At 40.4% G+C, this 24,962-nt stretch overlaps 1 protein-coding gene and 1 long non-coding RNA gene across 3 annotated transcripts in view; one reads left to right on the top strand and one right to left on the bottom strand.

The window, feature by feature from the left end:
• Window positions 1–24,962, bottom strand: part of TSPAN5 (tetraspanin 5) — a 188,377-nt gene that overhangs the window by 71,625 nt on the left and 91,790 nt on the right. The window lies entirely within an intron of this gene.
• LOC117085698 lies at window positions 7,967–20,397 on the top strand. The gene is made up of 3 exons (XR_004438056.1): window positions 7,967–8,103; window positions 14,804–14,805; window positions 20,387–20,397. It is a non-coding gene; the product is annotated as an uncharacterized LOC117085698 (long non-coding RNA).

Consider the following 24,962-nt stretch of genomic DNA (forward strand, 5'->3'; position numbering starts at 1 on the left):
GTGTTCTCACATGGTGGATGTGCCTATGGGGTCAGGGGTTAGAAAGCTTCCACCAGATAACATGTGTAAATCCTATCTGCACTTTGACTAGCATTTCTTAATATACATACGTATACACCCATCCATAAATACATACATAAAAATTCTGATACTTCAGTTTTTTTTTTTTTTTTTTGAGATGGAGTCTCCCTCTGTCTCCCAGGCTGGAGTGCAGTGGCGTGATCTCGGCTCACTGCGACCTCCGCCTCCCTGGTTCAAGAGAATTCTCCTGCCTCAGCCTCTCGAGTAGCTGGGATTACAGGCTCCCGACACCATGCCGGGCTAATTTTTTTTTTGTATTTTTAGTAGAGACAGGGTTTCACCATGTTGGCCAGGCTAGTCTTGTACTCCTGATCTCAAGTGATCTATCTGCCTTGGTCTCCCCCAAAGTGCTGGGATTACAGGCATGAGCCACTGCACCCAGCCTACTTTAGAATTTTTTTAATGTCTGTAGGGAATTTCCTAATTTTCCCCCAAATAATGCATACATTGAGACTACCTGAATCCATACCTTTGTCTATATGTGAACTTCACAACATTTGATTTATCCATCTTATACAGTTATAGAGTATTAGATTACAATATCGGGCTTAAAAAATGTCAGCTAGGTGCAGTGGTGCACACCTGTAATCCCAAATACTTTGGGAGGCCAAAGCAGGAGGATTGCCTGGGGCCAGGAGTTCAAGACCAAAGTGGGCAACATAGTGAGACCCTGTCTCTATAAGAAATTTTTAAAAATTAGCCAAGTGTGGTAGTGCACGCCTGTAGTCCTAGCTACTCGGGAGGCTGAGGCAGGATTTCTTAAGCCCAGGAGTTCAGGGCTGCAGTGAGCTATGATCACACCACTGCACTCCAGCCTGAGTGACAGAGCAAGACCCTGTCTCTGAATGAATGAATGAATGAACAAGCAAGTACTCACCTTGTTCCTAATTTAATTAGCAAGCTAAACATATCTTGCACATGGCAGACGTTAAGGTTCTGGAATGTGCCCTTAACTTCACTGGCTCCAGACTCGCAATTCTCTTTAACTCCCTGGCAGACACACTTCACCATCTGGAGTCCCTACTGCAACCAAACTGTCCACTGTCAACCATTCCATCTGTGTGTGTGTGTGTGTGTGTGTGTGTGTGTGTGTACAGGGGAAGCCACGGCCTGTCCAACAACTCACAGTCCCAACCTCATGTAGTCTGGAATCAAGGACCCTCATTCACAGCCAGAGAATAAAGAAGAGCTGCAGAATGCAGTTCTGACCTCTGGGCTGGCTAGAGCACAAAATGAAAAGGAGAGACTGCTGAGGAGGTGGGGTGTCACATCTCTGTATTTTGCTGTTCATAACAACGGCAACAAGTACTAAAAGTGTGGAAAAGCAGATTAGAGAGGGAGGCATAAAATGAGATAGAAGGAAATGATGACTGTTAAGTGGCAGTACAAAGATGCGGCGACTAAAAAGAACATTTTAGCAGTGATCGGGAAGGAAAGGATGACACATCTTTGAACATAGCTGTAATATAAATTCAGAGTGGAAATGAGGTATAGCTTGGAATAAGAACTATCTAGGTGTTAACACTACTCTCAGTTGAATTATTCAAAGAAAACATCTATGTAGGAAGTCTATGTTCAGGGGAGGGATGGTGGAGGTGTGTGATGGGCATCTGCTAAGATGCCCCCATGGAGCAGCCCTCCTCCATTCTGACCGTGTGGCTTGAATGGGGCTAAGCCCACAAGGCAAGTACATCACCCAGGACATCCAATGACCAGTGCCTCTCATGGCTCCATGACCAACAGTGGCAAAGAGTCAGGAGGGGTGAGCTGAGCCCAGCCCATCGAAGTCCATGTCCATCAGATGTAAGACTAAGCTGAAACTACCAGAGAAGAGGGTTTTTCTTCCTGCTAGTGGAACAGAAACCTAGAGCAGCTGGTGGCTGTTTCTGCCACTGCTTGGGGGCAAGCTTGCCTGAAAAAGAAGCCAACAGAGAAAGGCAGAGCAAGAAATACACAGAAAAACTGCTGATATCTTCAGAGCAACTGGAAATGGCCAATGCCAAAAGCAATATCCCTAGATGTTTCTGTTATGCCGATCAGTTAATTCCTACTTTTGCCTAAGTCAGTTTGATTGGGGTTTCCATCACTTAGAGCTGAAAATGTTCTAATTCAAAATGTAGCTATCTAGCTGCAGTATTTTTTTCATTTAACCACATTGCTTACAGTTCGTGCTTTTGAACATAGGGCTTCTTTCTACACATAAGACAACTTTTTTGTTTTTGCTTTTGTTTTGAGACAGGGTCTTGCTCTGTCACCCACGCTGGAGTCTAACGGTGTGATACTGGCTCATTACAACCTCTGCTTCCTGGGCTCAAGTGATCCTCCCACCTCAGCCTCTCAAGTAGCTGTGACTACTGGTACGTGCCACCATACCCGGCTAATTTCTTTACATTTTTTGTAGAGGCAGGGTTTCACCATGTTGCCTAGGCTGGTCTAGAACTCCTGGCCTCAAGCGATACGCCCACCTCAGCCTCCCAAAGTGCTAGGATTACAGACGTGAACCAGCATACCCAACTCACATATTCTTAATAGGCTCAATATAAGTTATTTCAAAGGGCAAAAGAAAAATGTAATCCAACTGAGGATACATATAAATATTAAGATACAGTATTAATAATGTTAATAGCAAACATTTGTTAAATCTACCACAGACACATAGCAGCACTGAACAAATGTTTGCTATTAATATTAATTCTGTATTAATGTGTATTAAAATAAATGTGCATTAGGATATATTAATAATGTATTAATAATATAATATATATCTCAATCTTCACAATGTTTTGCTGTAAGTATTCGACTTTTATCTATTTTATTTTTATTTTTATTTTTTGAGACGGAGTCTGGCTCTGTCGCCCAGGCTGGAGTGCGGTGGCCGGATCTCAGCTCACTGCAAGTTCCGCCTCCCAGGTTCATGCCATTCTCCTGTCTCCACCTCCCAAGTAGCTGGGACTACAGGCGCCCGCCTCGTCGCCCGGCTAGTTTTTTGTATTCTTTAGTAGAGACGGGGTTTCACCGTATTAGCCAGGATGGTCTCGATCTCCTGACCTTGTGATCCGCCCGTCTCGGCCTCCCAAAGTGCTGGGATTACAGGCTTGAGCCACCGCGCCCGGCCGACTTTTATCTATTTTAAAGAAGGGCAAACTGATTCAGAGAGATTAAGAAACTTGCCCAACACCACAGCAGGTGGTAGGTCAGAGACCCAGGACCAAGTGAGCATTCTAACTAGAACATTCGCTCTTAAACCACTATGCTCTACTCTCTCCAGAATATCAGAAGTGTTACTGAAAATACATAAAGTTGGTTCTGCTGTGCCACATAAAGAGGTTCAGCCATTATACGGTGCCCTGAGCCATCCCTCACCACAGTGACAGAAAGGATAGATCCCTGAGTATCCCTGAGAAGTGTTTTCCAACTGCAGGGTGCAAACCATTAGTGAGCCATGAAAATGATTTAAGAGTGAAGACCAGCAGTATTCCCCCACAGAATAGAAAATACCAGAATATGGTATATAAGGATAAATATTGCCTATTGAAACCTTTTTGCTTATATATACACACATATACATACATATTAATATCCCAGGTCATTACATGAAATATACTTTCCTATAAATCATCAAGTTTTAAGGCCACAAATGTAGAGCAGAAAGTTGTGTGAGGGCTGGCTGTAAAATCCCCTAAACCTAGACTCACAGGGTTGAGGTGGGGAAAGAGAGACAGGGAGAAGTCAAAACTAAATGACCTCAGGAATTGAGGAAAATGAGAACTGACCCATGCTGCAATGCATTTTCAGGAGGAAATCCTTTCAGCGAATCTATCTGATTCCCTAAGAGGGCTTTTTTTCTTAACTAAATATTAGAGACTAAGGATCCTTTCACAAAACCCCCAATATCTGATGTTTACGTGGTAACTCAAAACTGAAAAGGGTGAAGCAGCAATATGAAAGCAATCTGCTGGGTGAGCGCTAATGAGGTCCATGCAGCAGACAGCACCAGAGCCCAAGCTCGGGGCAGCTCCCCAGGCACACGGCTGATGTGGAAACTCACAGGACAGCTTGAGTTTGCTGGGGAAAAGTCAAATTGGTAAGCATAACAGTAGCCTTGCCTGGACTAAAAGAAACACCAGGCTCTCTGGCTCTCCCTTGCTCTTCTATTGTGTGGCAGCGTCAGGTGGCCCTAGGAAATGCTGAAGGGCTTAACATCCCACGTGGTGCTCCCACTGAGGCTCCTCGGCTCCTCTCCCCACCCAGGGAGAGGACATTTCTTAAGCTTTTATTAAACTGTTGTCATAAATTGCTTATGAGAGCAAAGTAACAAACTATCACTTTCCCTTTCCTTCCAAGTGGCGAGAACTGGGCCTGTGCCTGCTCCAAAGCACTGAGCCAAAAACAGCTGGCAGCAAATTGCTAGCCATCATTAACTGTCGGACTCGCAGGGCCGAGGAAGTCCATTTTTATTAGAGGCTCATCCATAATATATTTTGTTTGAACCCTGTACAGACTGAATTCATTAACATAGATTAACAATTCATCCTTGAGCTCCAATTCCTTTGTGCTTCTCCTAAGTGGCATCACTCTTTTAGCTCCTCCCACTCACAATAAATTATTTAATCACAAAGTTCAGGAACTATTTTCTGTCAGTGTTAGATATTTCCTATCAGTGGCTGTGAACCTTCTGTGGATTAAGGATCTCTTTTGAGCATTTAATGAAAGCTACAGATCCTTTCTCAAGAAAAATGCACAAACAAACCGGGTGTGGTGGCTCACGCCTGTAATCTCAGCACTTTGGGAAGCTGAGGTAGACGGATCACTTGAGTCCAGGAGTTTGAGATTAGCCTGGCCAACATGGTGAAACCCCGTCTCTACTAAAAATACAAAAACTCACTGGGCGTGGTGGTGGGTGTCTGTAATCCCAGCTACTCAGGAGGCTGAGGCAGGAGAATCGCTTGAACCCTGGAGGTAGAGGCTGCAGTGAGCTGAGAGCCGACATCATGCCACTACACTCCAGCCTGGGCAACAGAGTGAGACTCTGTTTCAAAAAAAAAAAGAAAAAGAAAAATGCAGAAAAGTGTGCACACACGCACAATTTTGCTAGGATTTTAGGGGTGCAGAGGTACCCAGAAACTCTCCCACGGTCTCTTAGAAAGCATATGAATTCCCAGTTAAGATCCTCAGTTCTAGTATGTATCACCTTTCCTAGTGCTGAACACATTCATGGCAAAAAACTAGTCCACTTACGGAGTTAAGTGTTTCTCTCAAACACCTACTGAAAAACAAAACCAGCAAACAAGCAAAACAATGATATGAACATTTTCTACTTATCTGTATTGTACACTTCAGAAATGAACAATCAGTTAAGTGTTTAGGGTCCCGTTATTTGCTTAGCGCTAAGAGGAATATAAAAAAAGTAAAAGACAGTCCCTCATCATAACAAAACGAATGTGATGAAGCAGTGATGGAGAAAAGAGATCCATATACAGTTACATGCTAAATTACATGGTACCAGCTAATGGCATAGTGGCAATTTTTTTTTTTTAATTTTTAAAATTTTAAAAATATATGTAGGGAGTTCAAGTGCAGATTTCTTACATGCATATATTGCCTATTGGTAAAGTCTGGGCTTTTAATGTAGCCATCACCCAAATAGTAAACATTGTACCCAATACATAATTTTTCAATCCTCACCTCCCTCCCATCCTCCCACCATTTTTAGTCTCCAATGTCCATTTTTTTTTTTTTTTTTTTTTGAGACGGAGTCTCGCTCTGTCGCCCGGGCTGGAGTGCAGTGGCCGGATCTCAGCTCACTGCAAGCTCCGCCTCCCGGGTTCACGCCATTCTCCTGCCTCAGTCTCCCAAGTAGCTGGGACTACAGGCGCCCGCCACCTCGCCCGGCTAATTTTTTTTTTTTTTGTATTTTTAGTAGAGACGGGGTTTCACCATGTTAGCCAGGATGGTCTGGATCTCCTGACCTCGTGATCTGCCCGTCTCGGCCTCCCAAAGTGCTGGGATTACAGGCTTGAGCCACTGCGCCCGGCCCAATGTCCACTATTTTACTGTCTGTCCACGTGTACCCATCATTTGGCCCCCATTTACAAGCGAGAATGTGTGGCATTTGCCTTTCTGTTTCTGAGTTATTTTACTTATGATAAAGGTCTCCAGTTCCATCCATGTTGCTGCAAAAGACAAGATATCACTCCTTTTTATGGCTGCATAGTATTCTAAGGTGTATATGTGTATGTGTGTGTGTCTATATATATATGTAATATATATATATAAAATATCTTTTTTTTCTGTATCCAATGATCCTCCACTGATTAACACTTAGGTTGATTTCATATCTTTGTTATTGTGAACAGTGGTGTGGTGAACATATGACTTGAGGTGTTTTAAAATATAATTCCTTTTCCTTTGGTTAGATACCAGAAGTGGGATTGCTAGATCCAACGGTAGTTCTATTTTTAGTTAAGAAATCCCCACACCATTTTCCACTGAGGTTGTACTAATGTATATTCCCACCAACAGTGTATATAACCCTTCCCTTTTCTCCACATGCTCAACATCTGTTATTTTTAGTCTTTTGAATAACAGCCATTCCGACTGGTGAGAGAAGGTATCTCATCGGTTTTTTTTTTTTTTTTTTTGAGACAGGATGGAGTGCAGTGGTGTGATTTTGGCTCACTGCAACCTCTGCCTCTCAGGTTTAAGCAATTCTCCTGCCTCAGCCTCCTGTGTAACTGGGACTATAGGGGCCCTACGCCCGGCTAGTTTTTTTTTTTTTTTCTTTTTGTATTTTTAGTAGAGACAGGGTTTCACCATATTGGTCAGACTGGTCTCAAACTCCTGACCTTGTGATCCGCCCACCTCAGCCTCCCAAAGTGCTGGGGTTACAGGTATGAGCCACCGCACCCAGACTCATTGTGGTTTTAATTTGCATTTCTCTAATGATTAATGATGTTGAGCATTTTTTTTCATGTTTTTTGGCCACTTGTATGTCTTCTTTCAAAAAATGTGTGTTCATGTTTTTTGCTCACTTTTTAATGGAGTTATTTGGGGTTTTTTTCTTGTTGAGTTGTTTGAGTTTCTTGCAGATTCTGCATGTCAGCCCTTAGTTGGATGCATACTTTGAGAATTTTTTTTTCCTCATTCTGTAGATTTACTCTCCTGATTTTTTCTTTTGCTGTGCAGAATCTTTTTAACTTAATTAAATGCCATTTCTCCATTTTTATTTTCATTGTGTTTGGTTTTAAGGACTTAGTCATAAATTCTTTGCCTGGGCCAATGTCCAGAAGAGTTTTTCCTAGGTTTCTTCTAGGATTTTTATAGTTTCAGGTCTTATGTTTAGGTCTTTAATCCATCTTGAGTTATTTTTTGTATATGATAAGAGGTATGGGTTCAGTTTCATTCTTCTACTACATACATCCAATTTTCCCAGCACCATTTATTGAATAGGGTGTCATTTCCCCAGTGTACATTTTTGTTGAATTTGTTGAAAATCAGTTGTAGATATGTGGCTTTATTTTTGGCTTCTCTATTCTATCCCACTGATCTATGTGTCTATTTTTATACCAGTACCATGTTGTTTTGGTTACTATAGCTTTGTATATAATTCAAGTCAGGTAATATGATGTCTCCAGATTTTTTCTTTTTGCTTAGGATTGCTTTGGCTATTCTGGCTTTTTTGGTTCCATATGAATTTTAGGATTGTGTTTTTTAATTCTGTGAAAAATAATGTTGGTAAGTTTGATAAGGATTGTATTGAATCTGTAGATTGCTCTGGGGAGACGGTCATTTTAACAATGTTGATTCTTCTAATCCATGAGCATGGGATATTTTACCATTTGTTTGTGTTGTCTATGATTACTTTTGTCAGTGTTTTGTAGTTCGCCTCCCTGGTTAAGTATATTCCCTGCTGGGGTTTTTTTTTTTTTCTTTTTTGGTAGCTATTATAAATGGGGTTGACTTCTTGGTTTGGTCCTCGGCTGGATCATTACTGGTGTACAGAAATGCTACTGATTTCTATACGTTAATTTAGTATCCTGAAACCTTACTGAATTGATTTATCAAACCTAAGAGTTTTTTGGTGGAGTCTTTAAGGTTTTCTAGATATAAGATCATATCATCAGTGAACAGGGATAATTTGACTTCCTACTTTCCTATTTGGATGTCTTTTATTATTCTCTCTTGCCTGACTGCTCTGGTGAGAACTTCCAGTGCCATGTTGAATAAGAAGTCAGGAAAGTGGGCATGCTTCTCTTGTTCCAGTTCTTTAGGGGAATGCTTTCAACTTTTTCCTATTAAGTATGATGTTGGCAGTACATTTGTCATATATGGCCTTTATTATGTTGAGGTATATTCCTTCTCTGTCTTGTATGTTGAGGACTTTTATCATGCAGAGATGCTGAATTTTACTGAATGCTTTTTTTTCTGCATCTATTAAGGTGATCATATGGTTTTTGTCCTTAATTCTGTCTGTATGATGTATCACATTTCTTCATTTGCACATGTTGAATCATCCTTGCATCCTTGGGATAAATCCCACCTGATCATGGTGTAGTATCTTTTTGATGTGCTGCTGGATTCAATTTGCTAGTATTTTGTTGAGAATTTGTTGAGAAGTTTTACATATATTTTCATCAGGATATTGGCCTCTAGTTTTCTTTTTTTTGTTGTATCTTTGTCTGGTTTTGGTATCACGGTGATACTAGCCTTGTAGAATGAGGTGGGGAGAATCCTTTCCTCGGTTTTTTTTTTTTTTTTTTTTGGAATAGTTTCAGGAGGATTGGTATTAGTTCTCCTTTGTATGGTTTTCTTTCTTTTTTTTTTTTTTGAGATGGAGTCTTGCTCTGTCACCCAGGCTGGAGTGCAGTGGCACGATCTTGGCTCACTGCAACCTCCACCTCCTGGATTCAAGGGATTCTCTTGCCTCAGCCTCCCAAGTAGCTGGGACTACAGGTGGGTGCCACCATGCCCGGCTATTTTTTTGTGTGTGTATTTTTAGTCAAGATGGGGTTTCACCTGTTAGCCAGGATAGTCTCGATCTCCTGACTTCGTGATCTACACACCATGGCCTCCCAAAGTGCTGGGATTACAGGCATGAGCCACTGCACCCGGCCTCCTCTGTGTGTTTGACAGAATTTGCCTGTGACTGCATCTGGTCCTGGGCTTTTTTTGTTGGGAGATTTTTATTACTGATTCGATTTCACTACTCATTAGTCTGTGCAGGGCTTCTATTTCTTCAGTCTCAGGAGGTTGTGTACCCAGGAGTTTATCCATTTCTTCCAGCTTTGCTAGTTTGTGAGCATATAGTTGTTAATAATAATAGTCTCTGATGATCTTTTGCATTTCCATGACCAGTTATAATGTCTCCTTTTTCATTTCTGATTGTGTTTATTTCAATCTTCTCTCTTTTCTTGGTTAGTCTAGCTAGTGGTTTATCAATTTTATCTTTTCAAAAAATCATCTTTTCATTTCACTCATCCTTTGTATTGTTTTTTGGTCTCTAGTTCACGTAGTTTCGCTCTGATCTTTGTCACTTATTTTCTTGTAACTTTGGGTTTGATTTGTTCTTATTTTTCTAGTTCCTTCATGTGTGATGTTAGGTAACTTGTGATCTACTTTTTTTGATGTAGGCATTTGGTGCTATAAACTTCCCTCTTGGTACTGCTTTTGCAGTATCTCACAGGTTTCAGTATGCTGCATTTTCATTTTCATTCAAGGAGTTATGCTTCATTCATCATCGACCTTTTTAGTGAACACCCAGGAGATTTTCCTGTATGCTTGGAGTCTGCCTCCCTTTTTCCCATTACAACACCTTGGTCTTTCTTTGGGCAACATGCTGGTGTTCTAGAGTAAGATGGTAAGGATGTGACCCAATCCTGGCAATCACAACATTCCACCTATCTCACAATAACAATTGATTTGGGAATAGTGGCTGCTTAAGGCCTGACCAGTGAGACTCATTCCTGGGATTTCTACTCAAGTATTTTGAAAGAGAGATTCATTTACTACAGTTATTAAACTCATGGGAAAGGCAATAGGAACTTATAGTAGCTACCTTGAAACCACATGAGGACACCCTAAGAATGAAGACAGTCCAAGAGAAAGCACAGGCAAGAAATGGACAGATCCCTATGACATGGTTTGGTCACTGGATATGTTTTTAGGTATATGAAGCTAATGACCTCAATCTCACAGAGCGCATGACTACCCACAGTAAGTTTAGGATTCTGTGCTTCTCCATCCCTTCTCCATAACTAGTTTACCTCTCAAAGGGTATCTGGAATTTCAGTTGTCATGTAACATGAAAGATTTGAAATGATGAATGGCCCATTTACTGTTAATTTTCTTGACACCTCTATGATGCTAGCCAACAATGGTCTTTAATTAAAGTCACACATTTTCAACATTTTATATTTATTTAAATTAAAAGCTTTTTTGTGAGCTAACATCTTAAAATGAAAGTTAGCAAAACATATTGTTAGATAACACTAGTATAAAGTTAGATAACACTAGTATAAAATTTGCTGTCTAAAAGTATTAGAGTAAATTAAGCAAAAGTTGAAACAAGAAGATAGCACTTTAGCATCAACCTAAATCTCCAAGAAGAAGGAAAACTAAAGTTCAAGGCTAAAACGCTAAATTGCATCTTAAAGGCAGTGAAAACAATATATTAAATATCAAGACAATTTAAAAACTACTATCTCTAGGTGGTGGTATTAGAGATAGAACAAAAATAATCATATGCATTTCCCACATTGTCCGTCTAGAATATGTTATCTTGATAATGGGGAAAATGAGCTTTTAAAAATAAAAGACAAGGAAGTAACACAATTTGAAGATAATGATATGTTTCTACATTAAAACCTCCTAAGAATGGTCTCCCTCCATGAAAAATTACTCAGAGGCCTTTACTGAAAGAACTTTTAAATGGTAAGCTACATCTCTTATGTGTTTTCAGGTATGTTTGCAGAATGTTTCTTAGAATGACCAGATCAGAAGGTCACAATGACCAACTACCAGCTTGGGCAAGACCACGCAAAACCAAACTTCAGATCTCAGCTAATTGTACCCCCAGAAACCTCCTGAAGAAAATGTGAAAAGCAGCTGGGCACAGTGGCTCATGCCTGTAATCCCAGCACTTTGGGAGGCTGAGGCAGGCGGATCACTTGAGGTGAGGAGTTCGAGACCAGCCTGGACAACATGCCAAAACCCTGTCTCTACTAAAAATACAAAAATTAGCTGGGTGTGATGGCAGGTGCCTATAATCCCAGCTACTCAGGAGGCTGAGGCAGGAGAATGGCTTGAACCGGGGAGGCGGAGGTTGCAGTGAGCCAAGATCGTGCCATTACACTCCATCCTGGGTGACAGAGCGAGACTCTGTCACACACACACACACACACACACACACACACACAAAAAAGTCAAAAGCATTCTTGATGAGGTGTTAAATCCTAATAAGGTTTTGCAATCAAGTTTTTCTCAAAGCATAACTTTAATTCTATTTTATACTTGATCCTTTCAACAATAAAATTTTCCTTTTATTATAAAAAAAAATGCTCTTCCAACTCCTCAAAAGAATATAAGATATCTGGTTATATAGCTGCCTCTTAACTTTTTAGCGGTATTTTTAAAAATAGGAAACTATTTGAAAACATTAACCTACCGATTCCAAAAGCCCTGCAATGATTTAGTGAAGCTCAGTGTCTCATAATTTGTTTGTTCACAGCATGAACCATTATGGAGAAAGCTTATTAAAAATTTCTCATTTCACATTATAAATCCACAATCTAACACACTAATCATACTCATTTAATTGTTGCACATCCATAAATGCCATTGTACCCAATCAGTAAAATTCACTGTGGAATAATAACTTTTAAAATCTCATCCTGAACACAAAGCTATTTGAAATTACCATATTATCTTTATTTCTAGCTTAAATTTCATTAAATGCCTCTGCAGGCTTTTTAATATAAGAATCTAAATATAATGGGGAAACAACCCCTAAAATATTCCATTATCACAGAAAATATAAACTGTTAATACATGCATAAATTCCAAAAGAAAACAAAAGCTTCAGCTTAGACCTGAAGTCCAGATCCACAAATATTATAAGAATTTTCTGAAAGGACAAGCTTTGCTTTCTAAAGGAGAGAGTATGTGCCAAGCAAACTTGGAAAACAAATTTGCATCCTATTTACCAAAAAATTCCATGTATAATACATATCCAAGGTGGCGGTTGGGGAGAGAAGTGACATGAGTATAAAAATCCCACAGAAAGATACTCTGCATGGAGCTGGAAGTGTTAGGCCTTGGATGGAAACAGAAGAAACAGCCTGAGAACACCAGAAGTTTTCCTAAAGCAAGACCCTGAAATGTGAATGGATCATACACACAAGAGAGTTAACAGCGTGGGTGGTTACTGCTTCCAGCAGCCCCAAACTGTACTCCCAATGGTACTGAACATGTCCAGCTTCGTGATCTGGGTGCTGGTTACAGAGTTTCTTCTGTTTGTGAAAATCCATCAGTTTGTGCACCATACGATACTTCATAACCCCTAAGGGTCTCTGTGCTCTCCTTCCTACCACCTCTCCAATTTCACGTCATACTACTCTCTCCAGTTACACGGGCCTACTTTCTATTCCTTGACTATATCAAGCAATTTTTCACTTCAATCATCCTGCTAATTGCATCTCTTCCTTCTCTCCTTTATAAAGATGGGGTACTCTTACTCTAAGGGTTCATTTCAGATGATAACTCAGTGAAGTCTTTTCTGGCCACCTTTGCGAATTTATTCCCCCCTCATATTACTAACCACACTTCCTGAAATTATTCCTTCTAATTATATTTGTAGTTTTTCTCAGCTCTCTCCCCCAGTAGGCTGTATGCATCATGAGACTGGAGACCATGTCCATCTTACCCACTTGTGTTTCCCCAGCACAGTGCCTTGATTACAGAAGGTATTAAAAAAATTGGCTGTATGAATGATATTTCCCAACCCCCAAAGTTTCAGGTATTATGCTAAAAGGGTAAATATAGAAATAAGTAAACAAGTAGTTAAAAATTTTTAATTAGCTTGAATACAAATTTTCAGACTGCTTTCATATGCCTTGCTTTACCCACAACCAGAGGTAGCAGCTTCATAGCACTGATGACCAAACAATAAACGAACAGAGCACCTCAGTAATCTGACCTACCCTGTTAAAGAAAAAGGATCCACCACACTATTAGGATATCCTTAGCAAAAGCAAAGCTACTGATTCATTCTTTTCTCCTCCCTGAAAAAAGACTGAAAAATCACTCCACACACGTGTGCGCACACACACACGTGCACACCCACCCTCCTCCCCCCCCAACACACACACGGGCAGGAATGGCTCTCCAGCACTGAACTGGCATCTCCACCTACTACCCAACCCACGGGGACTTCACAATCCTTACACACTATCTTGGTCCCAGATGCAGAGACATTTTATGCCAAATTTATGGATGGGAAAGTCAATTCCATCCTTCCTGTAGAAGGATACACAGATGATTGCTACACAACTTTAGGATGACCTTCCTGTCTCAGGAAGCTCCCAGAGACTCCCTAACTGCGTCTTATTCACCCACGTGGTGGGTTTCAAACTTGCTCTGACGATAAAGCACTGGGAAGAAGAGCTGCCCATTGAGGAAAACTATGAAACACTGAGATACTGTGTTTCTTTTTATGAACCAGGAATAATTTTCCTGGCAGAAATGGCAGTATATGAATGCCACCTAAAACCACAGCTTATAATTACCTGGCAGGAGAGATTATTTCAGCCCTAATAAAGAATAAAAAAAACCATAGCTTAAACTTGCATGTTCTCAATAAAGTAATAGAGTTATTAAACTAACTGGCTGTGTCCAAATTTTTCTGTTAACGTTCTTTTAGTACTTATTCATTCATTTTCACTAATACTCACCAAAAGAGATGTGGTAGCAAATGCCAAACACTTATGAAATGTTGACAAGAGAAAAACATGAAACTGGAAAAGTTTCTATTAGCCCATTTTATTTTCCTTCTGTGGATTGAGATAGGCCATTATTCATTTTTAGCAGTGGGACTACTGGGCTGGGTCTTTTGAAGTCCAATTATTACCATTCTTTGCCAAAGATAAGGAAAACAGATTTCTATATTTTAAAGAAGTTTCTAATTCTCACTAAGTTTATACTCATCAAAAAGTGAGATGATTATTTTAAAATAAATTTAGGAATTATACCAATATTTTGAAAGAGCCAAGAAGCAAAATGACCCTTATTACCACATTGTATTATAATATGCATAAATGTTAAACATGAAGTAGTTTAAACATTGACTAAACAGAAAATCTGGAATCATATACTCTTATAGACAGCAACAAAGTCAAAGCCAATTATGAGACACCAAAGGATGCCTTTGATAGTAACGCTTTAAAAATAAAGATATTAAAATAGTACATTTTATCATAATAGCATTTTTATTTTTCTAAACAGTATACACACTGTATAGTAACATATAAAATATAAACAGGTCTGTGGTCTCCAAAAATGACACTAAATCAACTGAAGCGGAAGAAAATACACAAACGGTATTAAATCATGACACAGAAAAAGAAAGGGTAGCATCTGGCACTTCTGGCGTGCTACTAAGAACACACTCAGGCAGGAATACAAATTCTACAGTCTCTGAACTAGGTTGGGTGGCTGCAAATTTGGAAAGCCGTTTTTTTTCCTTAGGTAGAATAAAATGTCCATCAGACCACATTTGTAAGTATTCACTCAATAATGAATACAACCGTAACCATTTTAACATCCAAGTAGTTTTTAAAATCACACACTTAGAAATACAACTGAGAATTCCAAATAATTTATGTAAATATTCTGCCCACAATTGGGAAGGGCAAAATTCCCCATTCCTTATGCAAGGGCTGTACGTAGTGGCTTCCTTCCAAAGGAGGTGGGCAGAGTCACTTTACAGTGGAGAAATCTGGCAGCAAGTACATCGGCCACATGATCAATATTATGTTGACATGATCGTGTCAGTGATAAGTCATGTTGACAGAATGTACCCCTGATATAACAAAAATGGCACTTAACCTCTGTGGGCCTTCCCTTAGTCTAATCATGAGAAAAACACCAGATAAATCTAACTGAGGAACGTTCCACAAAATACCTAAACAGTATGCCTCAAAACTGTTAAGATCATTGAAAACAAAAAGGTCTATGAAACTGTCACAGACAAGAAACCATGAACAATGTAATGTAGTGCCCAGGGTGAGATCCTGGAACAGAAAAGGACATTAGGTAAAACTTAAGGAAGTCTGAATAAAGTACAAACTTTGGTTAATAATAATATATCAATATTGGCTCATTAGTTGTAACAAATGCAGTATATTAACATGTAAGGTGTTAGAAATGCTTGTTCCCCGCTGACGCAAAGAAATAGCACTCGAACACCAATTTAATTCTCTTAGCAAGGCCATTTTTATTAAATTTATGTTGGAGTGCTATTTCTCTGCAGCACCAGGGAACAAGCATTTCTAACATAAGGTGTTAGTAACAGGGAAAAATGGGTGCACAGTAAATGGAAACTGTACTATCTTTGCAACTTTTCTGTAAATATAAAACTCTTCTAAGTCTCACACTGTCCCCCTGGATCTCAATCTGCTGGCTAAGTAAATCCATACTGAATTTAGAACAGAGATTATTAAGCAATAAGTTTTTAAAGTTGCAGAGAAGGGAGGGTAAATGGCTTGTGCACCACTGCTAGCTAATATCCACAGCTTCCCTGGGGACTTTAATGCAGTGGCACTTTAAGAGATGGGTTTGCCAATCGATGGGCTGCTTTTGAGGCTCCTGATTAACATATGTAGAATTCCAAAGTGCTTTGAAAGCTTTCTATTATCTCAGTACTCCAAATGCAGTTTCTAAATGCTGATATTCAGTTTCAGCTTTTTCCAGTTTCTTCTTCAGCCTTCCATATTCATGATCACCTGTTCACCCTTAGAGAGCCTCAGGGCAGAGTGGAGTTGCTTGAAACCCATGTGGGCAAGCTGACCTGACTGTGGAGAGGCCAGAGTCTAACTGAGAGACAGCAAGATTTTCAGATGGTCTTTAGACAACAAATTGAAAATGACAATTCCTTTTCTTTAGCAGCAGGGCATAACCTGTGAATGTCTTCTTATTTAATCTCCCAGCACTCTTACGATGTAGGTCCTGTAAATGCCCCCACTTAAATAACAAAGACACAGAATAAGCAAGAAGAAATAACTCCCTCCAGAGTGGCAGAGCAGAATCCTAACCCATGCCTCTTTGCCTAAAACCTATACTCTCTCTGGCTTGCATGTTGCCTTCCCTGAATATAATGCAGTAAAACACCGTGGGAAACAAGCCCTTCAAGAATTCAAACAGTAAGCAGTAACGACAGTAAGACAATATCCCTCACATGTTTTCTGCAGCAAAAAGGCATCACTATTCTCGTAAAAATTTCCATCAGGCTGGGATCTTCCTTTCCAGCATTTCAAATTTGAAAATCAAAAAATAACTTTAAACACAATACAAATGGCTAAACATGACTGTATATTCAACATGAATATTACTGGCATAACAGGCTAATGGGGTGATACAATGAGGGGGAAAAGTTGTTATCTTTATTTATCTCTGTCCTTTTGCAGAAAGGAAGGAAAATTTATAAATCTGAGTAAGAAGAGGATAATAAAGAAATGGTTTAGTAGGAGTTCATAAGAGGGTTTAAGCCTTTCTACGTGCTAAAATACTATATACACACTCTATTTTCTTGAACACTATTTGAAGGCAACTATTTTACTATCATTAGTTACCGATTTTCCTTGAATTACTTTAATAATCACTATTGGAAATACTCCATAACATAAGTAGGCTCCAAAAGCTTTTCTGCATTTGCAAAAGCTGTAAAACCATAGACAAACCATAGCCCCTGTATCTTCAGACAGAGTCTGAACATCCAGGTGCTCCTCCAAATTAAGGCTTAATTTTCACAATTGTTAGAAAGCAGAAATTTGAGTCAACCAGCTGTTACAGTCTACAGAAAACCAGCAAGCAGTTTTAGTTATTTGTTCCTTAGTGTAGAATAAATTGACTGACTGTATTGAGCTGTTTTTGTGTTTCCCTCTCCAGAGATGTCACTTCCCTGAAGAATTTCCACCAACATATAACCAATCCTTTCAAAAAACAGGCATTCTCTTAAAATTAATTCTTATCATTTTCTAATCCACAACATCTTAAAGTTGTGCAATTTTTCTAAGCAGAAGCATATTTCTATTTGTCTCCAAGTAGATTCTAAATTCCAATCAGATTTAGTCCAAATGCCACTAAATGACTTTGTGTTCCAACCCAGATAACAAGACAAGCTGCTAACTTACCATTTGGTGACAAATACCTCTTTCTTCAAGTTTCCCCCACTGGTGTTATTATTAGCAATGAAGAGAGTGGCTTATAAGTAGACTTTTTCAAAAGCTAAAGCAGAGCAGGGTAAATTTTCATTCCTCATGTTTTCCCCATAATTCGTAAAATATTTCACTTAGATTATCATGATTTTCTAAAACTTTAATATATGTACCACAGTGAGATTTTCTAAATATGCTATTAGTTTGTTCATTCCACAAACACATATTTAATTGCTTCTAAATGCTAAGCACAGAGAAAGAAAATTGAATGAGACTGAAGAGACTAATATTTTCAATCGAGGGAGGCAGGGTGCGTGTTTTCCTTGTTCAGGATGTGCCTCCAAGGCCTGTCTAGCATGAGGCTCTGCTCAGCAAATATTCACTGAAATGTGAACAACAAAGCTCTGCCTTCAAGATGTAGATAATCCTTGAAGACAAGTGCCAGGCACTCTTCTAGATTCTGTAGATAGAGCAATAAGCAAAACAAATGCTGTGCCATTGTGACACTTACATTCCTGTGCAGGGGAGCACAATAAACTATATATATAATAAAATGTGTGACAGGAGCTCCAAAGAAAAAAAGGCAGTGTAAGAGGATGGGGAGCTTTTCCAGACTGAGTGTTCTTACACTTGGAAGAAGTTTCAGATGAGCTGAGATTTAAATGAAGTGAATGGCAAATGTTGCAAATATTCTAGATAAAAGTGTTCTAAGCAGAAAGAACTAATTAATATGCAGGCAACTAACAATAACACAGCTTGTAGGTAGTATAATGAGGTATGTGGCTGAGTTTGGTAGCTGTCTACCAAAACTCCATTTTGTCTTTCTCGTCACCCAGCTAGACCACATGTCTCAGCTGCCCTTGCAGTTTGAGTGGCTTTGTGACTTGTCTTTACCAATGAACTGTGAGAGACATGGTACATGTCACTTCTGAGGCAAGGCTTTAAGAAACAAATATGTCTGCTCCATGCTCTTTTTTCCCTTTCACAAAATATGGAACACAATGGGGTTAGCAGAGCCACAACATGGAAAGCGCCCGGGCCTATACAACACTGCATAAAGGACAGCCATCCAGGCCGGGTGCAGAGGCTCACACCTATAATCCCAGCACTTCGGGAGGCCGAGGCAGGTGGATCACCTGAGGTGGGAGTTCAAGACCAGCCTGATCCAACATGGAGAAACGCTGTTTCTACTAAAAATACAGTATTAGCAGACCTTTTTCCATTGTCATATCTCTAGGACCTGGCACAAATCCTGGAAAATGGTAGATATTTAGTATTTATTGAATAAATGCTACTGAAAGCATGAAAAAAGCAAGTAGGTCAATAAGTAATTGAGGAAAGGGAAGGGTTCAGCAAGTGTTCATGACAGCGGCATTTTAAAGAATGGGGCAAGCGGCTTATAAGGGCCTGGTAGGATGGTTGGGATGGATATTCCTGGCAGTGGAAAGAGCATAAGCAAAGAAAGGAAGAAAATACACGACACACTTGAGGGACACGAATCCCAAAGTGTTTCCATGCTTGTGTGCTTTTCATTCAATAAACATTTAGAAGCATCTGTCATGTGCTGAGCACTACTATAGGTGCTGGAAACACAAAGCTTGGTAAGGCCAGGCCCTAGTGAAGAGGAAGCTTGAAGCACACAACACAAGGAAGACATTAAAAAAAAAGAGTGGTAATGCCAGCGGGGTCACTACACCATCACTGCGTCCTGAAATTCCAGCAGACACTGTCCAGGAAGCTTAGCTGTGGGCAGGCACATTCCAGCAAAGGTACGAAACAGCGTGGCAGCTCACAGAACTGTGAATAGTCCAGTCCCCTCGAAAGTAGGCTCCATGATGGCAATGACTTTGTTTTATTCACTGCTGAGTCTCCAGTGCCTAGAATAGGCCCTGCACTTGGCAGATTTTGAATGCCTAGACATTTGAGGGGAGGGGATGAGGTTATAAATAAGGCTATAAAGGAGGCATAAACTATTGCATAACAGAAGGAATTCAAAGAGCTCTGATGGGAAACAGTAAAGCCAGATTTGTGTTTTACAGGACCATTCTAGTTGAAACATGCTTGAAGGGGTGTGATACCTGGACAGGAAAAGCAGGCAGTAGATGACTGCAACGGCCCAGACCTCAGGAGAGAGGAGATGAAAACTGAAATAAGACAACAGGAGGAAAGCAGGGGTAGAAAGAAAATCACAAGCCAGGCACGGTGGCTCATGCCTGTAATCCCAGGACTTTGGGAGGCCAAGGCGGGCAGATCACAAGGTCAAGAGATCAAGACCATCCTGGCCAACAAGGTGAAACCCTATCTCTACTAAAAATACAAAAATTAATTGGGCATGGTGGCACATGCCTGTAGTCTCAGCTACTCAGGAGGCTGAGGCAGGAGAATTGCCTGAACCTGGGAGGTGGAAGTTGCAGTAAGCCGAGATCGCGACCCTGCACTCCAGCCTGGCAACAGAGCGAGACTCCGTCTCAAAAAAAAAAAAAAAAAAATCACAGGATTTAAGAACTATATGCGGGGGAGGACTGAGAAGGCTTGTGATACATGCATGTGTATATGTATATTTTACGTGTATATAAGTATATAAAAAGGGAGACTAAGATGACTCCTAAATTTAAGAAAAACCAGGCTTGGGAGAACAGTAATTCCATTTTGCATATGTTACATTTGAGATGCTTTAGAGTATTCTAGGAACAATGTGTCCAAAAGGTAGCTTGCATAGATAAGCATGATGTTCCCAGAAAAGGTTTGGTCTAGGGTCAAAAACAGAACCAACAGCATTCAGGTGAAAGCTAGTATCATGGGAGGGAATGAAACTGCCTAAACATAGCCACCACTTATTGCTGTGCAAGCTGCGCACTGCACAACTCCTGGGGCTCCAGTTACTCTGCGTCACCGCAGTTTTGTACAGGTATTATGACCATTTTTTGGTAGATGACTATAATGTATCTTGAAAGAGTGGTACCTTTTTGTAATTCATCAAAATCATCACATAGCAATATGTTTGTTAAAGGACCTGCCAGAGCAAGCAGAGATGAGAGGAGGGAAAGAGAAGAAACCGGGAGAAGGCAGGTGAGGGTGAAGAGGGACAAATCTATTTCATTTTTGCCTAGGTTTCATTTTAAAGCCGATCTATAAAAAATCTTATATCCTCTACATTTAAGATCTCAACGATTTTATTAAGCCCTAAGCTTTCAGGGTCTTACCAGATTCTGTTAATACAGGGAATATCAGGAACTTCCTGAAAGCAGTCCTCGCCCTGCTTTCTCATGGGCATCTCAGTGTTTGTCCTTTGGCTCGTACGTTTGAGGCCTCCATTTTCTTCATAAAATAATGATGACAATGATGAAAACACCCCTACACATACACACGTACACAGACAGAACAGTTAACAGTTCTCCTCTGCCTTCCACACACTTTTCAAGAATTATGAGAAAGGAATATAAAAATCACTTCAGGGCATTTTCAAATGGCTTTTCCAAAACTAGAAATAAGCATAAGTAACTGAACAGCTGTAATGGCAAAGAATGCTAGTGAGTTTCTACAGCAAGACGCGCTGTGTCAAACCAGTGGTTCCAAAACGGAGGCAATTCTGTGCCTCCCTGAGAGGACATTTGATAACATCTGCAGACACTTTGGTTGTCACACTACTGGGGAGGGGTGCACTGGCATCTAGTGGGTAGAGGTTGGGGAAGTCGCTAGATGTTCTACAATATACAAGACAGTCCCCACCACAAAGAATTACCTGGCCCACAATGTCAACGGTGCTGAGACTGAGAAAATCTGTGCTAACTCATAAGCTCCTTGAAGCCTAGAACCAGTAAGTACTTCTTGGCAAAAAGCAGACACTAAAAGAAAAAATGTGTGATGAGACAAAATTAAATGGGAGACAGTTATCACACTATATTGAAGAAATGGGTAACAATTTCACTTTCCCCCGCCCCGACTCCTGTTATCACTGCCTTCCTTCTAGACTCCCAATCCAAATTACATGAAAGCCAATAACAGGCATTAGAAACCTAAATGATATATACAGTTTACATGCTTTTCTATAAACCAAATCCCAGCATTTCTAGCAAATTCTTACCCCAAATGAGTAAGATCTTTGAAAAGTATAAATATCTTTTCCTGTGTAAAATCCATTATTTTCCAAGAATCACATAACAACAATATAGCCTCCTACGAATACAAACAAAAATACTTCTTGATTATTGTTCTCCTACATACTAATAAATGCAATTCTGGCAGTTAATTTAGACTAACGAAAAAAGCAAACAGAATGAAGTAAAATCAGAAGCTAAATACAGGTGACCTAAGTTAATCTCACTGAGTCCTTTTATCCCATTACTAATTAATGCTTCCCATGTCTAACCTAAATAGCCATTCATTTGTTGCCCCCCAAATTTAAATGAGGGTAAATAATTTTCACACATTTTTTAACGAGGCATCTGATTTAACTGCCCGGGCTTGGGTCCTGACATTGAAATTGACTGTGTTTCTAATTTTTAAGGCTCTACTTTAATTTCTACTGTCACTAAATAAAAAAGAACAAAAGCTGTTTCTTTTAAAAACCCTACACGTCATGTTCCTGCTTTTACTGGAAAAGGAGACAGGATATCACCATCTCAAACCAGCACCTTTCAGCAACTGAAGCCTTTTTGTCCTCACCCTGAGTATTAAGACAATGGCTCCCTTACACGTCACATACCCTGGAAGTGCTACAACAGCTGAATGGGTTTTCATGGGACATAAATCACTTTCCCACTACCTGCCACTTACAAACCTGCTTCTTATGAACCTTGGAACCTGCACAATATGGCTTGTCATGTCCTTTGTGACAGCTATGAACAAGGGGACTATTTGCATGAGTAGATAAAGGGCATTTTTCCTTTTGACACTTGGTGGGTTTTTTTCCCCCTGTTCCTTGAATTTTTTTTCCATTAAAGTCACAGAAACATTCAAAGTCCACATGTCAGTTAAATTTTCAACTTATACTTGCATGTTTCATATAACTGTTGAGCATTTTAGTAGGATTCTTGAAAGCATATTTATCTGTTCGTTTCCTAAGATAACTCCATATTCTAATAATTTTGCATGAGAGCTTTTGAGCAACTTTTCATCCCATTTTGGGGGCCTTGAACTGAGGAGAAAATATACACAATAGACTGCGCATTTACTGATAGACAATGTTTCCTATATACAAATTTCCTAAATTCACTTATTCCTCTTGAAACGGAATTGGTGAAAAGCATGATGATTAAAGATATTTTTGTGGATGTGACACCACCCACACACATCTCATCCCATTGCCCTGTATTAAATTTGGACTGCTTAAAGTAGGAATTATATATACTTGTTATGGGGACCAAAAAGCTGCCTAGAATTTTGTAGCTTTTATCACAAGCAGCTGAGGGGCTCTCTGAGCGTCACATAAGCAACCACTCCTGCTGAGTAGATCACAGCTGCCAGTGGTCAGTCCAGGTGCCTGTGTTCCCTCGTTTTTCAGTGGCCCAGAGCAAATGCTTCACCTGCATGCCCCACTCAGACAAGAACAGATGCTGTTGCAACAAAGTGGTCCGATCACAACCAACAATACTTCCCCGTGAGCCATGTTATGCCAAAGCCTCTCCAGGCACAGATCATGGAGCAATTTCATACAAGCTTAGATAAAAAGCCAGTTGAACAATCTAGAAGCCAAAAGAAAACACAAGGGAAAGTTTCTTAGTTTTAGCGAGGAGAAGAAACAGGCAGAGCACATCTCCAGGGGGAAATGAGAGGAAAGGGGAGGGGAGGCAATAGCTGTCCGCCAGGTCTATTTCAGGGAACCAGTGAAAATGTACTTCCCTTACTCTGGCAACTGAGATTATGAGTCCTTATAATCCGTGCTTATAATTCTCAACTCTTTCTAGGGTCAGAAGAAGAAAGTGACATTGAACAGAACCCAAGCAGAACAAGAGTTATGTGTGCTGACTGTGCTAAACATGAAGTGGAGCCCCAGCATTTTTCTGAAAGTGGCTGGAAAGCAATCTCTAGCTTGGCCTGTAAAAACCTTATGGCCGGTGGGGGTGGGGAGATGAGGGATGCATCTCTCCCCTAAACAAGTCTCATAGGAAAAAATATCCATTAATGAAAAGACCTTTGCATTAGAAAAAGGTGGCAGTGGGGATGTGTGCTGACAACCTCGAGAATAATACCAAAGGCTAGAGCCAAAACATGTGATTCCAGTGTCAGGCCAGAGCCCAGCTGGAGCGGCCATGGGAAAAAAAAGATACCATACAGAGGAGAAGCAGGGGCCAGGGCTGAGTGAAGTGGGTGACAAATTGGTGCTAAGGCACCACAAGCGGCAGGCTTGTTTTCTCCCGCCTGATGTTGTAAGAGGCTTTTACACTGGAAGCCTGGATGCTGTGGAGGAGGGCGGGTGGCATATATGCAGCTGAGCTTTACTCTGAGACAGCAGGATGCTGTCACCACCAGCAGAGCAGGGAAAACATGACGCAAACACCCATCTGGGACAGGTGGGTGCACAGCCCTTGGCAGGGGCACAGCACACAGGACAGGAGATTCAAACCCCAACACAACACATTCCCTGGGGCCAACGAACAAGCCTTGGCCTCAAGAGGAGGAATACAAATACTGGAGCTGATTGTAGCAGAAACAGCTGTGCTGCAGCCTACATGGCCAAGTGCAGGAGACGCTGGCGTGATGTCTTCAAGAGGGTGCAAGCTCCCGAGTAGTGCAGCGATAAAGCTGCCCCCAGGGTTTTACTGGCCAATTCTTGCAAAGGGGCACTCAATAAATAATTTGAAATTTGCGTAAGTCTCTCCGTCCTGCCTACTCCCAGCACAAAATCCATCAACAGACTAGATCTTCTCATAACCTGTTAGGCCTATGAGGACGCAGAAGTGCAAAATACATTCCCTGCCCTCAAAGGGTTTATTATCATCTAGGCCCGATGTTTTCTTCCAATTGTGGGTAGCCCCCTACAGTGGATAGTCAAAATCAATTCAATGGTTGTCAGAATAAACAGTTTTTAACACACACAAAAAAAGAAGAAAATGTACCTGTGGAACTCTTCATTAAAATGTATGTGCCCATCACAACATTAAAATATATTCCTTACTATGGGACAAATTAAAAATAAGTTCAAAAATAACTGATTACTGAAGAAGCCAGGAACATCTAACCATTAACAAAGAACTTTTACACAATTGGTTTTATGGAATCCAGAAATCCCAGGATCCAGCTGTCATTATTATGCCTTTTTTTTTTTTTTTCCAGTGGTTCGGAGAAGTGGCTGCCTTGTTCAAAGCAACACAGCATGGTTGGGCTGTAACTGCAGATGGGTCTGCCTCCAGTATGTCCTCAAGTAGCACAGGAGGTCAGAGATGATGGTGAGCAATGAGGGCTAGACACAAAAGGAGAGAGAGGAAACCTGAAAGGGGCCTGGAAAGGCGGGGA

The sequence above is a fragment of the Trachypithecus francoisi genome, unplaced genomic scaffold (assembly GCF_009764315.1).
Source record: "Trachypithecus francoisi isolate TF-2019V2 unplaced genomic scaffold, Tfra_2.0 Lachesis_group1, whole genome shotgun sequence".
NCBI classification, from domain to species: domain Eukaryota; kingdom Metazoa; phylum Chordata; class Mammalia; order Primates; family Cercopithecidae; genus Trachypithecus; species Trachypithecus francoisi.